An 18,183-nucleotide genomic window follows, 5' to 3' on the forward strand; every position below is an offset into this window, starting at 1 on the left:
CGGGCCCGCTTGGTCAAAACACGAGGTTCGAACCAATTCCATGTCACCCATTCCCCCACGAGCCCGGATATACAATTTGTTTTCAAATTCAACCCCAAAACGAGGTCTAAATCAAAGAAAATTGAAAAGCCCTAATTCTACCCTTTTCCCCAATTCTTACCATGAACTACATGATTTAGGTCTAGGAATTTGATAAATGATGATAGAAAATGAAGAAAACGAGTTAGATAATACTTACCCAAGAAGCTTTGATGAAGGATAGCTCTAAAAATCGCCTAGGTGCCGTGGAGAAGATGAACTCGTGTGTTTTGGGTGAAAAATCCCGTTAATGGTCTGTTTTTAGGCTTTAGAAATAACTGGGCGAATTTTCCCTATGCGATCGCGGAAATAGGGGTGCGATCGCGAACGGTCCCTCTGACTGGTCATCGCGATCGCGTGGATAGTAACGCGAACGCGTAGAAGAAATACTGGGGGTCCAAAAGTTTGGTCTATGCGAACGCGAGTCTACTGGTGCGAACGCATTGAAGGAAATGCTGAAGCTATGCGATCGCGTGACTGAGTACGCGAACGCGGAAGAGAAAAAAGCCAAAGGAATGCGAACGCGGGCTGAAGATTGCAATCGCGAAGGAGGGAACAACTGTGCAAAAATTGCAGATTTTCTGCAACTTTCTCTAAGGCCAAAAACATCCCGAACCACCTCCGAATCACTCCCGAGCCCTCGGGGCTCCTAACCAAACACACACACTAACTCAACAACCTCATACGAACTTAACCGAGCGATCAAATTGCCAAAACAACATCAAAATCAATGAATCAACCCTCAAAATCATCATTTTTCATTCTAACTTCATAAACTTCAAATTTTAGATGTTTAGGTCCGAAACACGCCAAATGACGTCTGTTTTCGACCAAACATTACAGAAAGCGCTTAACACATATTTAAGACTTGTACCGGGCTTCAGAACCAAAATACGAGCCCGATACCATAATCTTTTAATCAATTTTCATTTCCATTTTCCTTAATAATTTCAGAAAAATAATTTCACAGAAAAATTCTTTTACTCACGTTCTTGACCTCGGATTTCGACTCCGGGCACATGCCCGAGTCCCATATTTTTCTACGGACCCTCCGGGACCGTCGAATCACGGGTCCGGGTCCGTTTACCAAAAATGTTGACCGAAGTCAACTTTAATCATTTTAAAGCCACATTTTAAAATTTTTTCACAGAATTTAACATATAATCTTTCCGGCTAAGAGCTCGGACTGCGCATGCAAATCCAGGCGACTAAAGGTGAGGTTTTCAAGGCCTCGGAAGCACGGAAAAAGAGAGAAATCCGGTGATGACCCTTTGGGTCGTCACACTAATGAATCCAGGACAAAAAAAATTAAGCTTATTTAGTGCTGAAGTTTTTACCAATGAACTAAATAACTTCAGCATCTTTGCTGAAGTTTTTGAAAAAGCTTATCCAGGACAAAAAAATTTCAGCTTATTTAGTGTCGAAGTTTATATAAATGAACTAAATAACTTCAGCATCTTCTGCTGAAGTTTTTGAAAAAGCATAATGACAAAACTAATGAATCCATGACAAAAAAACTTCAGCTTATTTAGTGCATTTACAAACAAAAACTTCAGCAAATAGAGAACAAAACTTCAGCTACTATGCTTAAGTTCAGCAATTACAAACAAAAACTTCAGCAAATAGAGAACAAAACTTCAGCTACTATGCTTAAGTTCAACAATTACAAACAAAAACTTCAGCACACTTGGTTCAGCACATTTGCTACTTCAGGCCCGTCTACTAGAATGCTGAAGTTTTGCGTGATTGCCTTTGCTACTTCAGCCCCGAATGCTGAAGTTACGCGAATAAGCAAGTACGCTTGCAGTTTTTTTTGCAAAGTAGGCACAAGTTAAAATGTGACCCAAAAAGCGGGTATAGATGCAAATCCCCCACCTTTTAGGTACATGACATCTGTCTACAAGCCTCTAAGAATACATAATTTTCATAAAGTTCGGGACAGAGTCCTGCCACACCAAACAGTACACGTCTAAATCATACTAAACAAACAAGCAACTCCGGAGCAAATGGAGCGCACCAACATCTTCCGTTGAGCTAATAGCCTACTTGGAGGGCTCTCGACCTGTCTATCAGAACCTACGGGCATGAAATGTAGCGTTCCTAGGCAAAAGGGACATCAGTACGAATAATGCGCCGAGTATGTAAGGCACATAAATAAGTACATAACAGACATGGAAGAAAAATAGAGTAAGTGACTCAACCTGTAAGTCTTCATAACTCTGTAACTCGTGAAATAATTATAGTGTCATGCACATGCGTATGAATGTCATGTCGTGCATAGGTACATGTGTCATAACATCATCGTGCCTCTGAGGGCATCCCATCATATCATCCGTCCGCTGTGGGCAAAATCATCAACGTATACCAGCTGATCAAGTGGTAGTGCGTATATAACGCCATAACCTTTGCCATATCCCATATACATACATATATATATATATATATATANTCAGACAACTGACAGACTCTAGTAGCAAAGGAAATACAGACTCAAATGACAAACTCTAGTAGAATAGGAAATACAGACTCAAATGACAATCATGAATACATTAAAGCTCCTGGTGCCCGCGGGACATCGTTCGGTCTCGCCGCGGGCCTATATGCAAGTTCCCCTTGAAGTCTGTCCAGGTCACTCATTATCTGCTTCACAAATATCATCACAGATGCAAAGAAGGTGGTACGAGTCATATTCTCGCACACTTGGCATTTCCTAGTAATGGAGTGAGCAACGGTTAAGATTCTCTCTCTAATTCTGCCTTTTTCCTGAAGCAACCGCCCTATCTGTTGGGCCCTAGCCTACAAAGTTTGCTCGGCTACCTGGTTTTGTTCCTGGAGTTGTTGCAAGTCCATTTCTAATTGTGCCAATGCCGTGTAGCAGTGCTCTCTTTCATCTTTGAATTCTTTTGCCTGTTTGATCATCTTGTTCTCTGTGGCGATGACCTTTTTCTTTAATCCCGTGACCTCATTATCGTATTCTTCTTTCAACTACTTAACCATGCGGGCCCGTTCTTCCGCGTTTTTAGCCAATTGTTTCCGAACCCCGGCTAATTCCCTTTCTGCCTTGTTGAGGTCAAAACTATAGTCATTCACTTTTTGCCTTAGATTTTCTATAAGCTTTGCATCTTTGGCACTCCTGACGGGATTTTCGGCCACTAGCTTCATCTTTTGGATTTGGGCTCGTAAGGCTTCATTCTCTTTGGCCAATTTCTTTCTCTCACCCTCATCAGCCGCGGCTTGCACGCTATTTTTAAACTAGAGGTCTTGGACCTATTTTTCCAATGCTCCTATGCGGGCCCTGTATTCCCTTTCTTTTTCTAACCAACCCTACTGATCCTGTGATGATTCGACAAAGTCCTGGAGGTGTGGTCTTTTAGCTGGCCTCTCGTACTCATGTTCTCTCCTATACGAAGCAAGATATCCTGGCGACACTTCGCCTTTGGCCCGATCCTGTATGCAAGTATTTGCTTTTAAGTATTGACATTCGTTCCAAATCTGGCAGACTCTTGCTTCAGGAAACTGTCCGTCAGGGCTAATCTCAATTACCTGAGCACTAAGATCCTCATCTTGTGGCACTATTTGGCATCTCCCAAGTTGTCTCAAAACCCGATATAGAGCGTAAGGCTGGATGCTCTTAAGTCCCATCAAAAGAAAATGCGACCTAGCCGCTGACATGTACATGATTTCATCAACGGGTAACCATCCAAGCGTCCACTGCATCTGACTGGCAGTGAGAGTCCGAAAGTATGATGTCCAGGCGGTTACTCCTTTAGGTAAGCTGACCCCGTCAATCCTTGTGTAGAACTCCCCTATGCAGGTTTTCTCAGATGAACCATAACTCAGGAATTGAGGACGATGGCACATGTCTTCAGTCATCCACATTTGCAACAAGAGGTTGCACCCTTCAAAGAAGTTCCCTCCGGCTTTGCAGGCTGTGAGAGCTCGAAAGATTTCAGCTATTATCATGGGTGCAAGAGTGCTTTTGGCTTGAGTCATTAAAGTATTGACGACCCCGGTTATTTTTATGTCAATGTTTCCATCTTTCCTCGGAAATACCAAAAGTCCCAGAAAAACCACCATAAAAGCAAAATGCCTATGTTCTTCCCATTTTTGGCGGTTTCCTTTACTACATATCTTGTTTTTTGGGTCGTTGAACCCTCTTATGTAGCCATATCTGTGGTATATGAAGTGTGGAGTACAAAAACCCTTTGCCAAGTCCGGATTGTGGACCGTCCTGATTATCTTTAGTGAGTCTAAGAACCTGTGCACAGCTACAGTTCTTGGGGCAACCAAGTATTTTTGTCTTAAAGGCACCTCATTATTTCCAATGTACCCGGCTATCTCTTCCAAGGTCGGGGTTAGTTCAAAGTCCGAGAAATGGAAGACGTTATGTGCCGGGTCCCAACATGTGACCAATGCTCTGATGATGTCTCCCCGAGGCACAATCTCTAACAGACCAGTAAGCCCTTTTAAATACTTTTTGACCTCGTCCTGTCCTTCTTTACCCAGATCGTTCTACCATAGACACAACTCCAGAGGGGTTTTAGTCATGATTGAGAAAGGTTCATTTTGAATCGTGCTCATCCTGCACATTTATTAAGGTGATTTAATCACTTATTTTGACCTAATAGGAAAAAATAACATGACACTATTTTGTTCAAATTTCCAATTTAAAACAAGCAGCCAGTTTTTGCGGATACGGCCTTTCAGCACTTCGTAAAGAAGATTTTAAGGCTGTGCCCGCTAACCGTTGAAAATGACCCAAGGTGGCTGTTCCTGCAAAAACGGCCTTCTGGCGCCCTTTTAGGGACATTTGACTTATTTTTGGCAAGAATGGCGTCACCCGACTTATTCATAACGAAGTTAAAAATTCTGGCATTTTTTGGCTATTTTTGCAAAGGGGAGGTTGGACCCGATGAGGGTTGCCTACGTATCTCACATCCGGTGAGAATCAAACCTGCGTAGTTCGGGCAAATAAAACTAACTATCTTCGAAAACTAGACTCTTTGTTTTTTTTTGTTGGCAAATACACTATTTCTGAAAGCAAGACTCTTTGTTTTTTTTTGTTGGCAAATACACTATTTCTGAAAGCAAGACTCTTTTTATATTTTCTTTTTCAGTGGCAAATAAAACAAACTAATTTGAAAATAAAACTCTTTTTGTTTTTCTTTTCCATTGGCAAACAAAACAAACTAAACGAAACTAACTAAACTAAAAAAAAAATACTTCTCTTTGTTCTTTCATTTTTCTCAAAAATCCGGCAGAATTTCGGCACTACTTGGACATTGATTTTTTTAATATAGGTAATTAACTCTCTACACTACTATTTTCTCTTTCCCCCTTTTGTTTTTTTTCAATTTCTCCGGATATTCAAAGCCGGTCAGCATGCGAGTCCAAAACAGATAAATGCACAAGTATGATGCATCAGGATGGTCCATTATTCCGGGTACACCTGTCCTAGACGGACCCAACCCCTGTGTTGAGTCCCCTAAGTCATATGCACGTGATGCAAATAAGCGTTCCTACTAGAGATCCGGCATGAGGTCAAGTTATTCTAGGTTCAAAACCTGGGTATATGTTCTAGACTGTGTACCCGAGCGGACAACTCGAGTCGAGGAGGGGGCTACGTACCGGGGACCCGCAAGATCGTCAGGTAGCTATGGCTTTATGACTTGTATTGTTTATCTGTGTGCGAGAAAATGTGAACTACTTTCTAAAGACATTCTTGCCAGGTGGAGAGGACTATCATTTGCGGCTATGGAGTATGAAATCTGGCGAATTACTATTCGAAGATAAATTCATGGATACGATCCCCACAGTTGTACGCTGGCCAAAAACTGAAGGTATTACCAGCCTTTGCGTCCATATTCCTCCAAAAACACCTCTTTTCCCATGATAGAAAATGTCCAATTTCTAACATGTCGCCCAGGAGTGGGGAAACATATGCAAGGTGCATGGCTTGGATCTGAAGAAGGGTTGTTTTTCATGGACTGGCCTTGAGGCTTGTGTTCTTGGTGATTTCTTACTTGGAGTATCTAGAACTTTGCACATACGTCTATCACCTGAAGATGAATTGATACAGACAGACAGTAGGCTTCGTCGGCATTAATGAAATCGAGTTTAGGTGAAACTAGGAGCTGAGACTGAAAATCTTGGCTTGCCTCAAAGAGCTTCTTCCTTCCGATATTATGGAACTTACAGAAGAGTAGCCCTCTAGAACTGAAATATCCAGGATTGTAGGTTTCAACTGAAACAGAGTGTTGTCGAATTTGTTTATTAGATTTATTTTATTTTAGTTGCTTTGGCTGATTATATATCTTCTGGTATTTTATGACCTGAAGCATTGTTTATATTGTTGGCTTGTCAAGCATAGGCAGCTTAGCGTTCACTTTTTTGCGTTAATTTGGGTTGGAAGATTATATTTGAAGAGGAAAAAGTAGATGAAGGAATAAAACTTGAGTCAAACGGAAGCAGAAGGGAATACTGTAAAAAGTTTGTTAAATGTCCACTTTTCTTGCACGTAAAAAGGATTTTATGCACCTTTGCACCAATTCATATCAATGGTTTTTTTTAAAAAAAAAAAAAATCAAAGTGCCTAAATGAGTGCATATTAGAAGTTAATTGATAAAAACAAAAAGTAAATTTAGATATTGATTGCTGTCGTAAACTTAGTTGGGTTTTGGGGTTACTATTCTACATAATGTGTAGCATATTCAGTTTCATCTCTGTGTGCCGAGGTTTTGTTTTTATGGTTAACTAAACAAATACTTTTGTAAACTGTTCATTTGTGTATGTTATCGCCTGACTGAAATTTTTTTTTAAATTTTATAGAGGTATTCCTCCGAAGCAAGATTATTTTCTATACTATATTTCTTAAACTAGTATATACATCCCTGCGCGGTGCGCCAACCGTTTCAATATAAAAGAGTGGAGATAATTAATAAAAATAGATGTATATTGCATACTAAACTTTAAGAGTATTATGGTTATAAATATCAATATAAATATTGATATTATAGTCTTAGTTAACTGAATTTTAAGAGTGCTATTTATATACGTATATAAATCAAATCAATATAATTAAATTTTTTATATTATTATTAGCAGGTAAAACTCATAAAACGTTTCTTAGGTGTTTCCAATTGGTATAGAGTTATAACAACTAAATAGCAATAATAATTTGTAAAATTGGTCTATTCGCGCAGTAAAAAAATAATATTATTGTGTACGGGTAGAACCAGGGATAAAAGTTACCCTCGATTTCCCGATAAACAAACGAGAGGATAGTGCAACCCGATATGACCTCGAGTAGTACCGAGGGCACCTGCACCTCAGAGCCCGGGGAGGACAAATGGTGCACCCGGTATCGGACACAACCGAGCATCGGGTCCGAGCAGAGTGAAGGGCCGAGACTAGGGGAAAAGACGGCTAGAACCGATAACCGGAGAGCCTTACTATTCGCCCTTAACCTGATGTTACAGCGCAAATCTCGCCCGACATCAACTGCATATCAACGTTTACTGGAAGGAGAATATTTTTGTCACGACCCAAACCGATGGGCCGCTACGGGCACCTGGTACCTTACTCAATCGAGTACCAACATAACGCATCTTTTCATATCATACTATCATAGATAACTGAGCTGGAAGGCTGCCGTAAGATAAGTAGAATACAACATGTGGTACCAACTTATACATAAGACATACGGGCCTATAAGACCAAAATAAAAACTCGTATACTGAACATAGGCCGACAAGGCCATACAATATTTTAGGTAAAAATTGCACGGAGCGCCCTATTTGGTCGCCCCCTTTTAACCTATACCCATTTTCTTAAAAAGTTTTAACTTGTACCCACCCACTTTTTAAACAACTTCAGCCCTCCCCCCTCCTCCTCCTCCTCCTCCTCTTCTTCTTCTTCTTCTTCTTCTTCTTCTTCTTCTTCTTCTTCTTCTTCTTCTGTCTTCTGCTGCTGTTGGTGCTGCTATGAGACTTCAGTTTATGGGATGATTGCCATAAGTATGTTTATCAGATTATTTAAAAATAAATTATAAATAATTACGTAAGTTAGTAGATAATAATTTGTGAATATTTCCACGTGCTGGAAGTTTAAGGTCACATTTTTTTCATGATAATTCTTTTCTTTTCACGTTTATTATTTTCAAAATTTATGATTAGGTACTATTGACAATCTAATAATGTTAGAAAGCTTTTTCAAATACTTCAGCTTATATAGTGCTGAAGTTTTTACAAATGAACTAAATAACTTCAGCATCTTCTGCTGAAGTTTTTGAAAAAGCTTTATGACAAAACTAATGAATCCAGGACAAAAAAATTTAAGCTTATTTAGTGCTGAAGTTTTTACAAATGAACTAAATAACTTCAGCATCTCTGCTGAAGTTTTTGAAAAAGCTTATCCAGGACAAAAAAACTTCAGCTTATTTTCGTGTCGAAGTTTATATAAATGAACTAAATAACTTCAGCATCTTCTACTGAAGTTTTTGAAAAAGCTTAATGTCAAAACTAATGAATCCAGGACAAAAAAAACTTCAGCTTATTTAGTGCATTTACAAACAAAAACTTCAGCAAATAGAGAACAAAACTTCAACTACTATGCTTAAGTTCAACAATTTCAAACAAAAACTTCAGCACACTTGGTTCAGCACACTTGCTACTTCAGGCCCGTCTACTTGAATGCTGAAGTTTTGCGTGATTGCCTTTGCTACTTCAGCCCCGTATGCTGAAGTTACGCGAATAAGCAAGTACGCTTGCAATTTTTTTTGCAAAGCAGGCACAAGTTAAAACGTGACCCAAAAAGCGTGTATAGATGCAAATCCCCCACCTTTTAGGTACATGACATCTGTCTACAAGCCTCTAAGAATACATAATTTTTATAAAGTTCGGGACAAAGTCCTGCCACACCAAATAGTACACATCTAAATCATACTAAACAAGCAAGCAACTACGAAGCAAATGGAGCGCACCAACATCTTCCGTTGAGCTGATAGCCCACTTGGAGGGCTCTCGACCTGTCTATCGGGACCTACGGGCATGAAATATAGCATTCCCAGGCAAAAGGGACGTCAGTACGAATAATGCACCGAGTATGTAAGGCACATAAATAAGTATATAACAGACATGGAAGAAAAATAGAGTAAGTGACTCAACCTGTAAGTCTTCATAACTCTGTAAATCGTGAAATAATTATAGTGTCATGCACATGCGTATGAATGTCATGTCGTGCATAGGTACATGTGTCATAACATCATCGTGCCTCTGAGGGCATCCCATCATATCATCTCGGCCACTGTGGGCAAAATCATCAACGTATACCAGCTGATCAAGTGGTAGTGCGTATATAACGCCATAACCTTTCCCATATCCCATATACATATATATACATATATATATATGCGTATATAACGCCACCTGATTATGGGTCAATGTGCATGTGTAAATGCATGAAATACGTTAATAAATTTCTCGGTACATCATGAGACCATTATGCCTCTGATTAATATCATGAAATAAACTTTACCAACTTACGTATTTTTGAGTCCCATGAACAGATGATAGAATAATATGACACATGGGAGAATAAAAATATACACATCTCTAGAATTTCTACAAATAGAGTAATTTATAGAAGTTGTGTATTAGCTCGTTTCATTTGTGTCGTATAGATCATGCCAGAAGAAAGAAGGGATAACCTTAACATACCTGAGCCGTTTCTCTTGACAACCCCCTAACACACGTCAATTGCGACGACACGTAACGACGGACCGTTGTAGGAAAATAATCTATATGATATTCTTGAGAAAAATTATATCGGGCTCCCTTAAAATTGCAAATCCCGTTACTATTATGTCGTATAACTTCGCATGAATTCCTTGTTGAAGATGCTTATAAAATATCGCATTTTGAAGGAAATTTTGGAAGATGCTAAGGGATGATTTTGGTTGAATTGTTGGAGTATTATCCGTAAGTTGTTTTTATCCAAAATGAAGCTTAGTACTTTAAAAATGAATTCTTCAAGAATGCTAGTTGGTAGGTCCCTTTAACTTTGATGACTTTTCTCCCTTAATCATCCAATGTGCTATGTTGCATTTTAATTCAAGAGTCATTCTTTTAGCTCTTAATGGCGGCCACATTGGGTGGATACATGGTTAATCTTCCACAAAAAATCAATAATTAATTAAATATCCACATAATTAAGAATTATCTCAAATTACTTAAAATACTACTCACTTTTAACACACTTGGTACATCTTGCTATCATGGACATGTGGTATCTTGTATGGTACTAGTCCATAAACCAGGTATTTTAGCTCGGGCCATATTTTATCCCAAAATATCAAACTTCGATGAAATTCATTTTCTTCGATTCACTTACCCTCTTGCCTTCACGAATTAACTTATCACTTGTTTGAAATAGTGTAATACTTATAATCCCAAAATAAATCTCATTGCCGAACTTATATCAATTTGCTTATGCCGTACTTACACGTACGAAAATATAGGGTTATTACGGCCCGTAATATTATGTCAATATTACGTCCCGCAATATTATATTACGATGATGTTACGCCTTGCAGTATTACATTACGATGATGTTACGCTTTGTAGTATTAAATTACGACGATTTTGTACCCTGTAGTATTGTACATTGAATTTGTCGTAAGGTAATTGACATCAGTCCAAGGAAAAAGATTATTTGGAGCTTATAAGAATTTGGCTATTTCAAACATGTGATGAGTAAATTCGTGAAGGTGAGAGGGGGAGCAAGTCAAAGAAAAGGAATTTTCGTCCAAGTTTGGCATGTTGGGATAAAATTTGGGCCGAGCTAAAACACCTGGTATTTATGGACTATGATAGGTTACAAGTATTTTGGGCATAAGTACTTTACTTTATGTTTTGATGATCTAACAAACTTACCATCAAGAACCAGATAAGGAACCTATTGTACATTACAAAGTTCAAGGTTGGGATCCAGCATGAGATATAACTCAACTCTTCAGAGTGGAAGGAAAAACCAAGAGAACAGGTCCCTACCAGTTCCCGAGGAGATTGTATGAAGTCAACTCTCCTGTTGGAAAGTTGCTGCATGCACACGCTACTGTACAGGAATAGTGCAACAGTCAACTTTCTATGAAAGGCTTTTTACCTACCTTGCTTATATCATTGTAAGTGATGTCACACATGTATAAATACAATCAAGGAAGGTAAAACAACTTTCTTCATGAGAGAACAAGATAAGGAATCTGATACAATTCAGTTCCCTTGCATTCAGAATAACCAGTCAGATGTCTGGTTCAATTCTTAATGAAATCAGATAAGGAAACAACAGAGGGACCAGATAGGGACCAGTTTCCCACGTTGTTGTATAGTCAACTCTATAGCTATAAAAGCTGCTACACTGTACCGTCTGGCAGACAACTGCACTGTACCGTCTGGCAGACTACTGTACTGTACCGTCTGCAGCAGTACAGCAGCACAACTGTAGCTTGCTAAGGTCAAACTAAAGGGCACTTTATTGCATCATCCTTGATGACATCACACACACATATTATCAACATGAGGCAAGGGATTTTAGTTTTTCCAACACTTGTAAAATAAAAAGAAAATATTCTCTCAAGTGGTTGCCACAACCTCTCTCAAGAATAAAGTGCTGCAACCTCAAGGACCAGATCCAAGATTGAAGATATCTTAAGTCCTTAGGTTTGTTGAGTCTTTGTTATTTGTTCCTCATTTCTTGATTTCTTAGAAGCTGTGTTTTAGGAAACCCAAAATCACAATCCCATTAAGTTTGTGTTGTGACTAGAGTTAGTCATAAGTTACGGTCTTTATAACTAGAGAGTGACAAAGTGGCTTGTGGTAAGAGTATCACATTTTAGTTAAGTTAAAGTCTTTGTAACTAGAGAATGACAAAGTGGCTTGTGGTAAGAGTATTACAAGTTAGTTAAGTTAAAGTCTTTGTAACTAGAGAGTGACAAAGTGGCTTGTGGTAAGAGTATCAAAAGTTAGTTAAGTTGAAGTCTTTGTAATAGAGTCATTACAAAGTGGCTTGTAATAGTGAGATTACATGTTAGTGAAGCTGAAATCCTACAAGTGTAGGTAATGATTTTTGTCTCCTTGAGTGGGATTTTCCACGTAAAAATCATCTGTGTTCTTTATTTACTGCCGAGCTACTATGGGAATAATTAGAGAACCTGATTCCCTATACTGGTTGGTTTTATAGTCTGTTGCTTACAGTGTGAACTGATAGAGAATCTGGTTCTCTATACAGTTTGGTGGACGCTTAGTTTCTATCAATCCAAAGGAATCTCATCTGAAAGTTGCCAAGAGAATCCTAGGATATCTCAAAGGGATGCAGGACCTGGTTTTGTACTATCCCTCAAGAGATAACCTTGACTTAATAGGATATGCTGGTGTTGATTATGTTGAATATGTGCTGGATAGAAAAAACACATCTGGAACGGCACATTTTTTGGGGTCATACTTGATCTCATTGGGTACAAAGAAACAAACCGTGTGACTCTCTCTATTGCTGAAGCAGAGTACGTGGTTGCTGCTTCTTGTTGTGCTCAACTATTACAGATCAAGCAACATCTTGAAGACTTTGGTGCATTTATAGCTTGAACCCGGTACAACTCAAGAGGACAAAGTGCATTGACTTGCACATCACTTTTTGAGGGATAATGTTGAAAAGGTTCCGATTTGTATGAAATTCTGGAAAATAGAGGACCAGGTAGTAGACATCTTCACCAAGGCGCTAAGTAGTGAACAATTTGAAAGAAATCGTCAGGAGTTGGGGTTGATCAAGCTTAACAGAGGGACCTGGTCCCTCGATGATTGGCTATGTTTAGAAGGAAAGGTACAATGCTAAAAAGTGTTTTTCGGCGACATCTAACTCAAATCTATACTGTTACAGGTATACACATGTGGCAATTACAGGTTAAAAACAAGTAAGAGTGACATTGCACTTCTAGGAGTCTTTGCTCAAATTTTTTAAAAAACCGTCAATGAACCTGGTTCCTGCGACTCAGGTTAGTGGTCTCTTCAATACTTTACTTATATGACTTTTTAAGCTTGTGACACCTCCTTTTTCGCTACACCCGCAAGGGTGTAAAGGAGTTTTTCCACTTAAAGGACAATCGGAACGGGATTTATTATTAAAATTCAGAGTCGCCCCTTGGGAGATTAATGGTGTCCCAAGTCACTGGTTGAATCCCGAACCGAGGAAATTATGACTCTGTTAACAGTCCGCGAACCAGAAATCCGAGTAAGGAATTCTGTTAACCCGGGAGAAGGTGTTAGGCATTCCCGGGTTCCGTGGTTCTAACACGGTCGCTCAACTGTTATATTTGGATTTATCTGATTTCAAACATGTTTTAGCTTATGTGCTTTTTAACTGTAAACCGATTTTATTATTATTTTAACGAGAATTGCAACGTCGTGAAAACGTGTCTCGAACCACGTCACATAAATGCACCCGTGGTTGTTGGCACATTTCGACTTCGTTGAGATTTGGATTTGAGTCACATAAATGTGCACCCGAGTTTAGGAAGGTAATGTTATTAAAGTACGCGCCTAAAGCGACTAACGGGTTCTTATCTTTGCGGAGGGCCGTGAAATTCGCTAAACGTCACGCCCCGAATTCTAAGTATTTTAATATAAGCATTTAATGAGGGCCCCACAATTTATGCATTTGTTTGGCGAGGCTCATCTCATCGTATTATTTAAAGGCCAACCTAAAGCAAACTACGATTTTCTATTTATTTTTGTCTCGAAAGAGCCTAATTAAATTACATTATTAAAGCTATGGTTAAAGTAGTCAAGGAATTTGGGCTCCGGTTCAAGTCCACACTCGAACAAGGGGTGAACCTCTTAATTCGAATATGCTACTTAACCGGAAAGCCAAAAACCTATACTACAGAATTAATCTTAGATTTAATACTCACGATATTTGACTTTGGAATTTGCCCCAAGACAATACAAGTGAAAGCCATCGGGCTTGGGCTTAAAATGGGTAGGGCTATGACCTGGGCCTTGTATCAGCACTATTGAGGCCCAGATCATTGGTACAACCAATAGACGAGCCCAGAAACAAATTGCACGTTATTTCACTATCAGTAGACCACTCAGACCATTCAATTCACTGAATAGCGCACATATATAGCAAACGTGAGCATTAATTTCATTTATAAAGGGTTGGAGATGAGACGACCTTTCAACATGCAAATGTGGCGTGTATTATTTTAGAAATGAGAAATATTTATTGCTTTTGAATTCAAAACAGCACAAAGTATTTTAATACCCTTAATAAAACTAAACTGGCATAAAGAAACAAACCAAAAAACGTGTTCTGATCGTTATGTCCCAAGAGATCAAGTATGTGCCATTAACAGTGCACGTATTATGGTTGTATAAAACTAGCAATCTGAGTTAAATTTAATTTCCTACTAGTAAACTAACAAATCTAAATTGATTCACACTAATGCTGACGTTTTTTAATTCGGAAAAGGGTCATAGTTGTCCCTCTACTATCAAATATTAGTTATATTTATCTTCCGTTATACTATTCGGAGGTATTTACCCTTGCCGTTACACTTTTTAATATTTCTAACCCTCCTTTTAACGGACAACTGAGGCTCCATTTCAAACTGACACATGGCAAAAATCTGTTGATACCCAATTAAATTGCTAATCCATATCCAAAATTGCCTACCCATGTACCCGATCCGAAAACAAAATATCTTTCATTCCCACCTTCCCATACCTGTGTGTTCATATTTTCTGCTAAATGCATCGACTTTCCTCTCCCCATCTCTCATGTTCTCTCTCTTTCTTCTCCTTTCTTCTCCTTTCACGAACTACCAAGTGCCGATTGATTTTCATTTACCCAAATGGCTTAAGAATTTAAATTAATTTTTTTTAAGCTTTTGATTACCCTAATCAAAGATTCATGGAAAAATTTGGTTTTGCTTAAATTTCTTTTATCAATAACTTTTAGGAAATTTTGTTGGATCTTTCCATTTTGGGTTTCTGAGTTTCTTTGCTTTCAATGAATATTAAAGATTTTATGTTCGAATTTGTATTTCTTTTTGGGAAATGATCGATGAACATTTCATCATGGTTGCCGGCAGCAAGTTCCTTGATTATGAAATAGAAGTGGCATATAATTGTGTTAAGAAGATGCTAAGATTTTGAATGGAATTGGCCGAGATTCATTGAGTTTCTTGATAAGGGTTTATTAATTATTGGGTAGGGATGAGGAAGAAGGGGTGGAAGGAGATATTAAAGATGATTATATCACTAAATTTCTTTTTTATGATACCGGAAAAGATGGTACATAGTTTTATTTGTTTTGGAAGGAAAGATTCGAATTTTGGATATGGGTTAGCTATTTAATTGGGTTACAACATATTTTTGCCACGTGTCAGTTTAAAATTAAGCCTGTATTGACCGTTAAAAAGAGGGGTAGAAATTTTAAAAAGGGTAACGGCAAGGTCAAATACCTTTGAATAGTATAACGGAGGATAGATATAACTAATATTTGATAGTAGAGGGACATATATGACCCTTTTCCGTTTTTAATTACTTACAGCTGTTCAAGTATTGAGTAACTAACTACAAATTAAGATCTAAATCCAACTTTCATAATTATGTTATTGCTGTTATCGACCATTAACTAACCACCAAACACAGTCATACTAAGCTAGTGATTATTAACAATCCAATACACATTAACAGTCCAAACAGTCCAGCAGTCTAAAATAACAACCAGGTATTAGTAAACTATTCTTTAATCATAACAATCACGTATCACAACTACACAGAGGTTCCAAATTTAGCAAAGTACAGCATGAGATTGGGGTTAGGAGACACAGATGAACAGTATTTCATGTTTCATTCTCAACCATGGAGATCTACAAGAAGTGTACCTGGAATTAAGCAAAACCAAAGAAGAAATTAGAGTCAGTGATTTTTCAGCGGCAACATCAACAGGAACCAGCAATAGTTTCAACCCAGAATTAACCTCCGGTAAACTCAGTTAATGTTCAACACCAGATCAAGCAGAAAATCGACCAAAATAACTGAATGACACCAAATGAACTCGAAAGTACACCCAGCACACTTCTGAAACCTCCACAACCAGAAATCAAACTAGAAGATGCAAAGTTGTTACTACAGCTTGAGATTCAATTGAAAATCTCAACAGGACAGTGTTTTTCTTTTTGAGTTTTCTGTATTTTTTGTTTTTCTAGAGGTTTTCTATTGTTTTTGGGTTTTTTGAATGTTGAATTTCAAAATTAGATCTGAAAACTAGAGAGCCTCTTTTGGGGGGGGGGGGATTTTTGGAGCTAAAAACTTGTTGCTTAAGGCAAAGAGGACTGCCTTATATAGGCAAGCTAAAGGCATATCAGATTTTAGACCTTTACCAATTAGTCCCTCTTTTTTATTTCTGGTTTACCCAACTAGTCCCTTATTTATTGACTTGCTTCTCAAGTAAGTGCACCTGTTTTCTGAATTTAGAACTGAAGTCCTATTCTAGAAGGTTCTAGGTGATTCTAGTATAACCTACAACATTTCTGCCCAGCCCTAAGTACCCAAACTGCCCCTAAACTTATTTTGAAATACTACTCTACCACTTCAAGCTCCTTTACCTTAGTTGAACTTAACTATGGTTAACTAATCAAAGCTGGAATCAACCCTAAGATTGAACTAATTAGACGAATTAACTGATCATGAATTTCACCAAGCAATGAATTACCATCCTTGGCAGTCAAGCAATCAAATTGCAGTGAACATCCACGGACAAAAATCAAACCCACAAAGCAAGACCAAAACAGAATCAATTGATATGAAGGAAATTTAACAAAATAAGAAGAAATTTTACTGTCTTAGTAACGAACAATCAAAAATTTAAACTAAGCTTAGAACACTGATTAACCCAAAGAAATCTATACTTAAACTACTTAGAAGAATATAGCAAAATTAAAAGAACAAGTTCATGTCATGATTTATCAAATTTAGAGCTCAAAAAAATGAACAAATAAAACGGAGAAAGAATCAATGTGATTAACTGACTTTAAGCGGATTGGGAAACAAAACAAAAATTAAAACTAAACCTAGAAACAGCGCCAATCATGGAGGGAATGAATTCAAATAGCAACGCAAAATTACAAGACTCACTGATTTTGAGCATTTTACTTGACTGGCGTTCTTCAGACCCTTGATTTCAAAATTTGAAGGGTTCCTCTTGGACTCAACGGACTCTGGCTTGAAATTCGAACTGAGGAATGTGAGGAGACCGCACAGTGTTGATTTGGTATCGTTTGGAGGTGTATAGAGTTTAGGCTGGATTTTTTGATCGGAGATTCGAGGAGTTCGGCGGGGATTCGAGGGATGGGGTTTGGGGGGTTTGAGAGAGGAGGTTTAGGCGATTCTATGGTGTTAATTTGGTTGATTTTGGATGACTTCGCGTCTTGGACGGAAAATTTCGATCCGATATTCGACGGATTCTGGGTGTGTTTGAGAGAAACGGATGGTGGATTTGGATAGAGGAGGACGAGGGGAATCAAGGGTGTACTTTTGGTGGCGTTTGGAGACTGGCCACCGCCGTGAGACGATTTCCGGCGGCGGCGTACGGCGGAGAAGGGCGGCGTTACATGGGGCTTCTGAGAGAGACGAAACGGGAGGGGGGGGGGGGTTTAGGTGATCCGACACTTATATATCAACGTGTCCCCAGTTCTGAGCCGTTAGATTCAATTACCTCGATGGCCAGGATCTAATGAGGATGAAACGACGTCGTTCCATTTTAAAGGGGGGGGGGGGCAGGCCGGGTATGGGGTATTTGGGCTGGCCTGGGAGTATTGTTTTGGCTAGAGTTACAGCCAATTGGGTCTTCTATTAAGCAAGCTCTCCTTTCTCTTTTTTTTAATGTTTTTTCTTTTCTTCTTCTTCTTTTTTTATTTTGTATTTATATTTTCTGATTTTATTAAATGCCAAATCAACAATAAAAATCCAAATTGACTTCTAGAACTATTATTCAATTCCCAAATACACTAATTCCTAATTTAAAATCAAAACTAAGACAATTAAAAAG

The 18,183-nt window shown here is 38.5% G+C and overlaps 1 long non-coding RNA gene across 1 annotated transcript; it reads left to right on the top strand.

The window, feature by feature from the left end:
- Positions 1-5,830: 5,830 nt before the first annotated feature.
- LOC109220301 lies at positions 5,831-6,463 on the top strand. Its single transcript, XR_002067062.1, has 2 exons — positions 5,831-5,918; positions 6,005-6,463. It is a non-coding gene; the product is annotated as an uncharacterized LOC109220301 (long non-coding RNA).
- Positions 6,464-18,183: the final 11,720 nt, after the last annotated feature.

Source organism: Nicotiana attenuata, unplaced genomic scaffold (genome assembly GCF_001879085.1).
Source record: "Nicotiana attenuata strain UT unplaced genomic scaffold, NIATTr2, whole genome shotgun sequence".
NCBI classification, from domain to species: Eukaryota; Viridiplantae; Streptophyta; class Magnoliopsida; order Solanales; family Solanaceae; genus Nicotiana; species Nicotiana attenuata.